The sequence below is a fragment of the Suricata suricatta genome, chromosome 11 (assembly GCF_006229205.1).
Source record: "Suricata suricatta isolate VVHF042 chromosome 11, meerkat_22Aug2017_6uvM2_HiC, whole genome shotgun sequence".
NCBI classification, from domain to species: Eukaryota; Metazoa; Chordata; class Mammalia; order Carnivora; family Herpestidae; genus Suricata; species Suricata suricatta.
Window position 1 is genome coordinate 49,628,154 of NC_043710.1, and position 9,033 is coordinate 49,637,186.

Here is a 9,033-nt window from a genome sequence, read left to right on the forward strand (position 1 = left end):
AATCCTCAGAAAACAAAAGATGAAATCAACAAAGATACAACAAACAAATCCTTAGCAGATAAGCTATTTCCTTAAGAGATAAATTAAATCCTAATCCTTAACAGATAAACTAAAATTAATAGAGTAGATATGAACAATGTGCTTAGTGTGAGAGAATGTAGTTTCTATCCAAGCACTTATGAAAATGTTTACAAAAGCTACTTGTAGCAGGCTACAAAAAACTCCTCGATAAATAAAAAGTATCTACCAGTGAACAGACTACATTTATTATCAGAATGAAAACTAGAATTTAACACAAACAGAAAAAAAAATTCTCAACGACTTTGAAATTTAAACTTTGCTTCTAAAATACAACTCAAAGACAAAAACAGTGCACAACAAAATCTATACAGCACAGCTCAAGCTCCACCGTTAGGCATTGTCAAAGCCTTTCACATACAATTAAACAGAATGACATAAATTAAGCATTCAACTCAAAGTGAGAAAAGGCAACAAAATATACTGAGAATTTATAGGTTAAATAAGTAAATTAATAAATCATTCTGCATCAATAATTATAGAGCTAGGGAAAGAGAGAGGCACAGGATGACATGCCTGCATTTAAGATTTCAAAAAGGGAACAGTGTGGGTGACAGAACGTCCAAGGTGTGACTGTGACTGCGAGAAGCGTTAAGTGGTCTGTAAGCGATGACTACGGGAATAAAGTCAAGAAATGCTTTAAACGCTATTGTACTAAACAGCCTTTCAGGACAAGGGTGCTAGTCAGAATGAAGAGTTAACTGTGAGCCACTACCGCTGGAAGGGAGGGTTCAGTAAGGCGCAGGTGACAGGAATCTGGAGCGTTAAACAACCAGGTGACCCAAGTTCAAAGGATTCTACAGCAAGGGAGGAAAACTGAACAGGTGCCAATTATGGGCGCAAGGTAGCATTTGTCGGTGGCGAGGGTTGTTTTAAGCCTCATAGGTAGGGCAGCAGCTTGAGGGGAAGAAAACAGCCTTGGAGATTAGCGCAGATAGAGGAACAGTAATCAGTTTGCAAATGAACCGCCTGAAATAAAAACGATGCCTTGAAGTTTTACTGTTTGAGAAGTAGCCAGGGATGACTGGGAAAAAAAGGCAAGTTGGAATGAAGTTTTCCCCATTTTCTTTTCCAGCTGATGGATCCAGTCACACTTGGTATTTCCATGAGGAATCAATCCCAGCCAGTCCCGAGCCCACTGAGAGACGTTCCCCAGGTCAAGGGTCTGCACAATGCCCCCGTTTCAGAGTGGAAGAGAGGGCTGCCCTAAACGCCGCTCACGCCTGCGCTCCCACGCACCGACTTCCTTCCGCAGCCCACACCTTCCCCGCCACCGGTGACCCCTCCAGGTGGTCCCGCAGAGGCTGCCGGGCGCGCCGCCGGGAACCGCAGAGCTGCGCACAGGCCAACGCCCTCCAGCGGGATTCCCAACTCCGCGCGCCCGCGTCCTCGACGCCCGCTGACGCCGGCGATACCTGTGGGCGCGGCTCCCAGCCGGCGTTAAGTTCACACACCGAGGCGCCAGTTCCGACAGGAGCCACGGCGGTCGCCGGTCTCGCAGGCGGAAGGAGCCGGGGTGGGTAGTCACGCCAGGGCTAAGAAGCCGTGACCACACGCCCCGTTAAATGTCACTGCCGCCCTCTCTGGGTCTCCTGGAGGTCAAGGCGCGCCCTCCGCGCACGCACGCGCACCAGCCCTGGAAGGAGCCCCCAGCAGCCCCCGCGGCCCCAGACTGGAGGGTAGACTAGGGGCTTCTCCGAGTCCGCCCCCTTCCTCAGGCCCCGCCCCGTGCCTAGACTTGCGTCCAACCCTAGGGCCCCGAATGGGTGGACGCGGGCTTCCGGGAGGGTGAAGGTGAAGGTGAGGGTGAGGCGCAGGGAGAAAGGCGTCTCAAGCATTCTTCCCTTCCCCTATCCCATCCGGGAAAAGTGTCCAAAATCTTCCTCACCCTCTCCGTGCCACCCTAACTCCACTCACATGGAACCAAAAAATGTGATAGAATTTCGAAAAGATACCAATCTGTATATAACATGATTTTCACTCATTTTATTGATTTACTCATTCATTCTGTTTTTCAACCAAGTAGAAAGTCTAGCGGAAGATCATGAGTTCAGATTCGGCTGAGTTGAGTATTAGATAACTTTGTGACGTCCAAGAAGCATTATCAAATAGGCACACCAATCGAGGAGTCTGGGGATCTTAGAGGTGTCTGGGGCCAGAGGTGTCAAATTTGTGTCAATTCTGGGTAGATAATAGTTGATACCATGAGTGAGGATGACATTGAAGAAAGAGAGAACAAACATGAGAAAATACTAAAATGAAAGGGCCCAGGATTAAGTCCCAAAGGAAGAACTTTAGTAAATCAGGGAGAGGCTCCCAAAATAAAACAAAAAGGGAATTAGAAATTTTTTGCCAACCTCCTCTGTGTTCACGACTATCATAAGCAAACTATAAATATCATCTCATTCATCACCATAATACTATAAAGGTAGAGATTATCACTCCCCTATTTGTTGAAACTAAAATCTGGCAAAGCTAAGCTTCAAGCGCAGATCATTTCATACTTGTATCACTGCTACTCAATGTTTCAATACCTAGAGGGCCATTAGTAAGTTATGACAGAATTGTGGAATGACACTTTCCAAGATTGGGGGTATGGTGTGTGCTATAAGTTGTTTGCAATGAGGTTGACCTTTATAAAAGTCATATTAAATTAGTTAGGCAAAATCAAAATTTCAACGTGTAAGTATTGCCGGCAAACAGGCTCGAAAATGATCTATATATAGCTGATTAAAGAGCAGGGAAAAGGAAAAAGCACAAAGTAGGAAGGAGAATGACCAGCTTTCTCCTCTCATAGATATGAGGTTTCTGAACACGTACCTTCAGAGGTCCACTGAAACACTGACACTGCTCTCTAATTGAATAGGGTAGTTTTCAGGTTGAGGTCACCTCACTAAAGGTTTTGTTAGTTTATTTTTTTACGTGTATTTATTTTGAGAGACAGAGTGGGGAAGAGGCAGAGATAAAGAGAGAGAGAAACCCAAGCAGGCTCTGCATTGCCAGTGCAGAGCCTGACACTTTGCTCAGACCCACCAACTGTGAGATCATGACCTGAGCCAAAATCAAGAGTTGGTCGCTTAACTGGCTGAGCCACCCAGGGACCCCAGGTCCAGATATTTTTTAATGGAACAATCTTATAAGGGTTCTCTCAATATATGACTTTTATTGTAAAGGTAAAGATAACTGGGACTTGATCCTTAAGATGCATATAGTTGTTTGTTACAGACTCCATTTCCTTCCAGCATCATGAAATCCAGGTCTTCTGAATTAGAACGTAATTCAGCATACAGAGAAAACTTAAGTCAACACTTTTCCTAGGCCACATGTTCATTCAGCAAATTTTTATTGAGAATATAATATGTGACTAGTACAGACATTGTATCGGCAGTAAACAATACATTAGTAAACACAATCAGATGAGGACTGTCTTAATGCCCAACAGAAGCATTCCCTATGCTAAGCTATTATATCTCTTTGCCCAACATTCTGTGTTCTACATGTCCTCAGAATATTGTGTTATGTACATTATGAGTTATACTGGTCAGTTTGGAATGTGTAAGTTGTCAAGACATTAGTGGGGGTGATTTGATTTCATAGGCTATGGGTAATGGACATTTGTCAATTTTTGGCTTCTGATCATTTGAGTACCTTTTCCATATTTATGGTCTTCTGTGAATCATGGGCTAGTAACAGCCTATCTCCCTCCATAGAAGCCAAATACACCTGAAATTTACTTTCTTTGCCTTTATTGTATCTATAGTATAGCATGTAACTTGGACTCAATCAATTAGATACACTTAGTCTAGACCGAATTAAGCGCTAGTGACATGAAAAAGCAAGGACAGAAAACCATTTTTTTCTTTTTTAAAAAAATAGACTTTCCTTTTTAGATCAGTTTTAGACTTGCAGAAAAACTAAGAAGTACCCTTAGTTCCTATATACTCACTTTTCCTTATTTTTGATATCCTCCATTATTATTGTGGTATATTTGTTACAAATAAGAAAATCAATATTGGTATCTTATTATCAACTAAAATTCATACTTCATTTGGATTTTCTTTGTTGTTCTTTTCTTCTCTTTTCCCTTATATCCTTTTTCTAATACAAAATCCCATCTAGGATGCCACATTACATTTAGTTGTCATGTCTCCTCAGGATTCCTTGGCTGTGACAGTTTCTCAGACTTGTTTTTGATGACCTTCACAGTTTTGAGGAGTACTGGTCATATATTTTATAGGATGCCCACGTATTAGAATTTGATGTTTTTCTCATCATTAGACTGAGGATACGGGTTTAGGGAAGAACAATCACAAAGATAAAGTGCTATTTCCATCACATCATCTCAGGGATATGATATGTACATATCAACATGACTTATCACCATTGCTGTTAACCTTGATCACCTGACTGATGTAGTGCTGTCAGCAGACAACTTCTTTTTTCTTTTTCTGTCAATGGCAGAGGAAGCACCAACCTCCCAATTTCCAGCCTCAGTGAATCAGCAGCTTCCTCTGCAGGGCCTGGGCTGACTGTGTTGGCCGAGTAAAGGGCGCCATCTAGCGCTAAATGGCAGTGATGTCCTCGTGAGTTTCATTCTGGCCTGTAGTTCTGGCTGCAGGACCAGAATTACCATTGTTTCAATATTTTTTTTTTAGCTTAAATCACACACAGTCAGTCTCTGTTACTCACAACTAAGAACCCTAATCGTACATTATCTTTATTATTATTTTTGGGTGTAAGCACTAAATTTTTTCTTTAGAAGCGTTCTGACCATTTCTTCCCTCTCACTCTCTATAGCAGGAGATAGATCATATTTTCTTGTTTGTTTATCTTGAGAGATAGATAGCAGGCTTTATTAGTAATTTGAAAAAGCCCCACTGGCATCTATTTCGATGGAATGAACGGGGCGTAATTCTCTCAGCACTTGAGTTATCTATTACTGTGTAACAAACCATCTCAAAACTTAGTGCCTTAAAATAGTAGCTACTTTATTTTGCTCAGGAGTCTGTGGTTTCAGAATTTGGAGTGGGAATAGAAACTATTGGTGGTGGCAATACTAAAGATATGACCATGGAGTGAATGGCTGAGATCATTGGAGGAATGAAGATCAGGTAATTCTGAGAATGCGGAATATTTGAGTATTTGATTTTATGTGAAAACTTGATAGCTAAGATCTATAACGGAAGTGGTGTGTTGGGAAAGTGACACTGATCCAGGGCTTAAAGTCTTCAAGGAAAAGGGGGAAGTGACCTAGGAATCTAAAATAAATAAAAATCTCATATCCCCACCTTCTCAGCCATACATATTTCTTCCTTCTTCCCCATGCTGAGACTTCTCCAAATTAGTGTTCACATTTTACATTTACATTTTCTTATCTCTCCTCTTGTTGTTGAATAGATTTCATTTAGATTATCAAAGGCAGCCGAGTCACCAATTGTACTTATTAGTGTTTTGTCCTTGTCTGTGTCACTTCAACCGGCACAATCTGTTTGAATGAGTTTCATCTGACCCTCACACCCCAGGTTAGACTTTGTATATTTTATTCCACCTCCAGTAATTTTAAAAGAAGAGTAATAAATGCAAACATATGTATTAAAACACTATGTGTCAGTCATTGTTCTGGATGTATTGGATATGGAGTCAGATACAATACAATAAAATAAAAGCTCAATAAATGATTTTAAGATGAATGCGTGGATGCATGAATGAAAGAAATAAGAAGTATAGCTACTAGCTTTTATTACTTCACCAGGAGGTCTTCTGTTGCAGAGCCAGCAGTTCCTGGCTACTGAGGTCTATTGTTCCTGGTCTCATATTCATAGTAACTGTAGAATGGTTATCACGGAACCCCCTCTAAACATGCGATTGAAAGTTTTGGTAAAATATGCAAATGGATGTCAGCCAGATTGTTTGACTAGGGGTTTACGAAACCTGAAGTGGACCCCAGAATGGACCACTGGAGAGAAGTTGAGCCGCAGTGAAATATGGTTATAGGCATCTAAGCCTAGGATTAGTAAATTCCAGTTTCCAAAATTCCAATTTCTTCTTTGCTTCTGGAAGAGATATTCATTGGGTAAATTGGGCCCATTCAAAAGAGGCTGGCCAGAATGGTTACAGGGTGCCAAAGCATATTAGATAAAGGAAATTTAAAGAAACAAGTGGGTGTTAGGCTGTGAGAGTTGAATTTGGGCAAGTATAGAAACTGACTTCAGTGCATTGTGGTATAGGATAATGAAAGTTGTTCTAGGACTGCACTAGGGAAAGTGGGTTCAACATAAAGAAAATTTATTTTGACTTACTATAAGGAAGATCTTTGTAATAGCAAAGAACCATCTATAACTGACCCTTGAACAATGCAGGTTTGAATTGCATGGGTCCACTTACATATGGATTTTTTTCAATAGAGTACAGTAATATAAAAGTATTTTCTCTTATGATCTTTTTAATAATAGTTCCTTTTCTCTAGTTTACTTTATTGTAAGAGTAGAATATATATAACACACAAAACATTGTTGATTGACTATTCAAGTTATTAGTAAGCCTTTCAGTCAATAACAGGCTAATAGAAGTTAAGTTTGGGGGGAGTCAAAGGTTACATACAGATTTTCAAATATGCAGGGGTTGGTACAACCTAGTTCAAGGGTCACTCACTGTATGAATGGAAGAGCATGTTCCAGGAGAGGAGGGAGCTATATAACCTTGTTTTGGCAAATGCTGGACAAATACTCAATAGAAATATTATAAAGTAGTTTAAGTCTTAGACCTTTGTTTGGAATAAATAACTTATTTTGTAAAATTCCATTTTTACTGTAGTAGTCTATGTTTACATGAAATTTAGGATGATTAGATTTTTTAAAAACTCATTTTTTTTGAGCTTTCAGGGGAAAACATCATGAACTCAGAAATATTTTGCTTTTGGTACCGTTTTACAAGCTGAAATGCCCTGAGCCATGAATGATCCCCATATTAAAGACTCTTCCAAATATATTGCTTGTATCAGAGCCTGCTGCTACAGATTTATGAGTGGGACATCTAAAGCTGAGATGTCTTGGATGTTAGGATAATGTATGCAACTCATATTAGATGTTACTTCAAAATAATCCAGTTTAAGCCTCTTAGATTCTATTGTGACCATGCTTAAAGCATATCCATATTAGCTGAATTAACGACAAACTTCAAAATAGCACTTGATGTGTTTCATAAACAGAAAAAACTAATTTTTTGTCATTTATTTCTCCTCTGTATTCTAGTTTAGCATGAAGTATTCATAGATTTGAGAACATGTCCTTCACTTTTATGCTTCTTGAAATGACCTAATTCATAACTGCCTACCAAAAATCCTGCACCTCTTTTACAGATGTTACCATAGTTCTAAAAGTCAGACCCAGAGATTACAGCTTCTGAGAAAAGGACTTTCTTCCAGCTAGTTTCCTGAGAGTCCCTTTTTTTTTTTTAATTTTTAAAAATGTTTTCTTTATTTTTAAGACAGAGAGAGACAGAGCATGAGAGGAGGAGGGGCAGAGAGACAGGGAGACACAGAATCTGAAACAGGCTCCAGGCTCCAAGCTCTCAGCACAGAGTCCAATGCGGGGCTCAAACCCATGAACCATGAGATCATGACCTGAGCCAAAGTCAGAGGCTTAACCAACTGAGCCACCCAGGCGCCCCTATGAGTCCCTGTGACATCCTTGTTTCTCAGGCTATAAATTATAGGGCTTAACATTGGTTTCATCATTGTATAGAACACAGATATCATTTTACCCCACTCTTTTGTGGTCTTGGAGTTTGGCCGCATGTAGATGACTATTGCTGAGCCATAGGAGAGGACAACAACAATGAGATGGGAGCCACAGGTAAAGAAAGCCTTGAATCTCCCTTCCCCAGATTGCATCTGGATCACAGTGGAGATAATATTCCAGAAGGAGACAAGAATCAGGCAGACAGGAGCCAAGAGGATGACCACGCCCATCAAAAAGATGGCCATTTCTGTGCTGTAAATATCTGCTGAAGCCAGCTTCAGGAGGGCAGGAGGTTCACAAAGTAATGATTAATAATGTTATTTTCTTGATAAGGTAGTTGGAAAGTAAAGGTGATATCTACCAGAGACACTAGTGCCCCACTGGCCCAGGATCCTGTGGCCATTTGGAAACACACCTGGTGGGTCATGATACTGGAGTAGTGCAGGGGCTTGCAGATGGTCAGAAGACATCACTGCCAACAGTGCACACTCTGTACCTCCAACCGTAAGGGAGACAATTATCGATGTCATTCACCCAAAACAAGAACTCGTTTTTACAAGGAAGTGGACCAATACTTGGGGGACAGTGCTAGTAGAAAAACAGAGATCTGTGAAAGAGAGGTTTCTTAGAAACAGGTATGTGGAAGTATGAAGTTGAGAATCCAGGAAGATGAGAATGATGATGAGCAGGTTTCCAAACACAGTTAAAAGATAAATGATGAGGAAAAGAATAAATCATAGGATTTAGGTCTGCAAGTACTGTGAAAGGCCGAAGAAAATAAATTCAGTCATGAAGGTTTGGTATTCCTCTCCCATTGAGCTTTATGCCATTTTACCGATTGGTACAAATAAAAAGAACAAACTTTGGGTTTGTGACACCAAGTCCTGTAAAAGAGTATCATTTAAAGCTCCATCCCAAGACCCTGGGATCATGACCAGAGACAAATCAAGAATAGGACACTTAATTGAATGAGTCACCCAGGTGCCCCCAAAATAAAGAAAAAGGTATTTTTAAATTAAAAATAAAAAAGAAACTGAATAGATGGAAAAGCATTTATCATGCAAATTAAAGTGCAAAGAAAGCCAAAGTAGCAGTATTTATACCAGACAAAATAGACTTAAAATCAAAGACTTTAACAAGAGACCAGGAAAAATAGATCATTGGATAGATCATTCAAACTCAAAAATCAACAAGGAAACGGTGACTTTGAATGAAA

General features: G+C 40.3%; 1 pseudogene; it reads right to left on the bottom strand.

Moving 5' to 3' along the window:
* Positions 1-2,150: 2,150 nt before the first annotated feature.
* Positions 2,151-8,347, bottom strand: LOC115272521 (annotated as a pseudogene).
* Between the last annotated feature and the right edge of the window lie 686 nt (positions 8,348-9,033).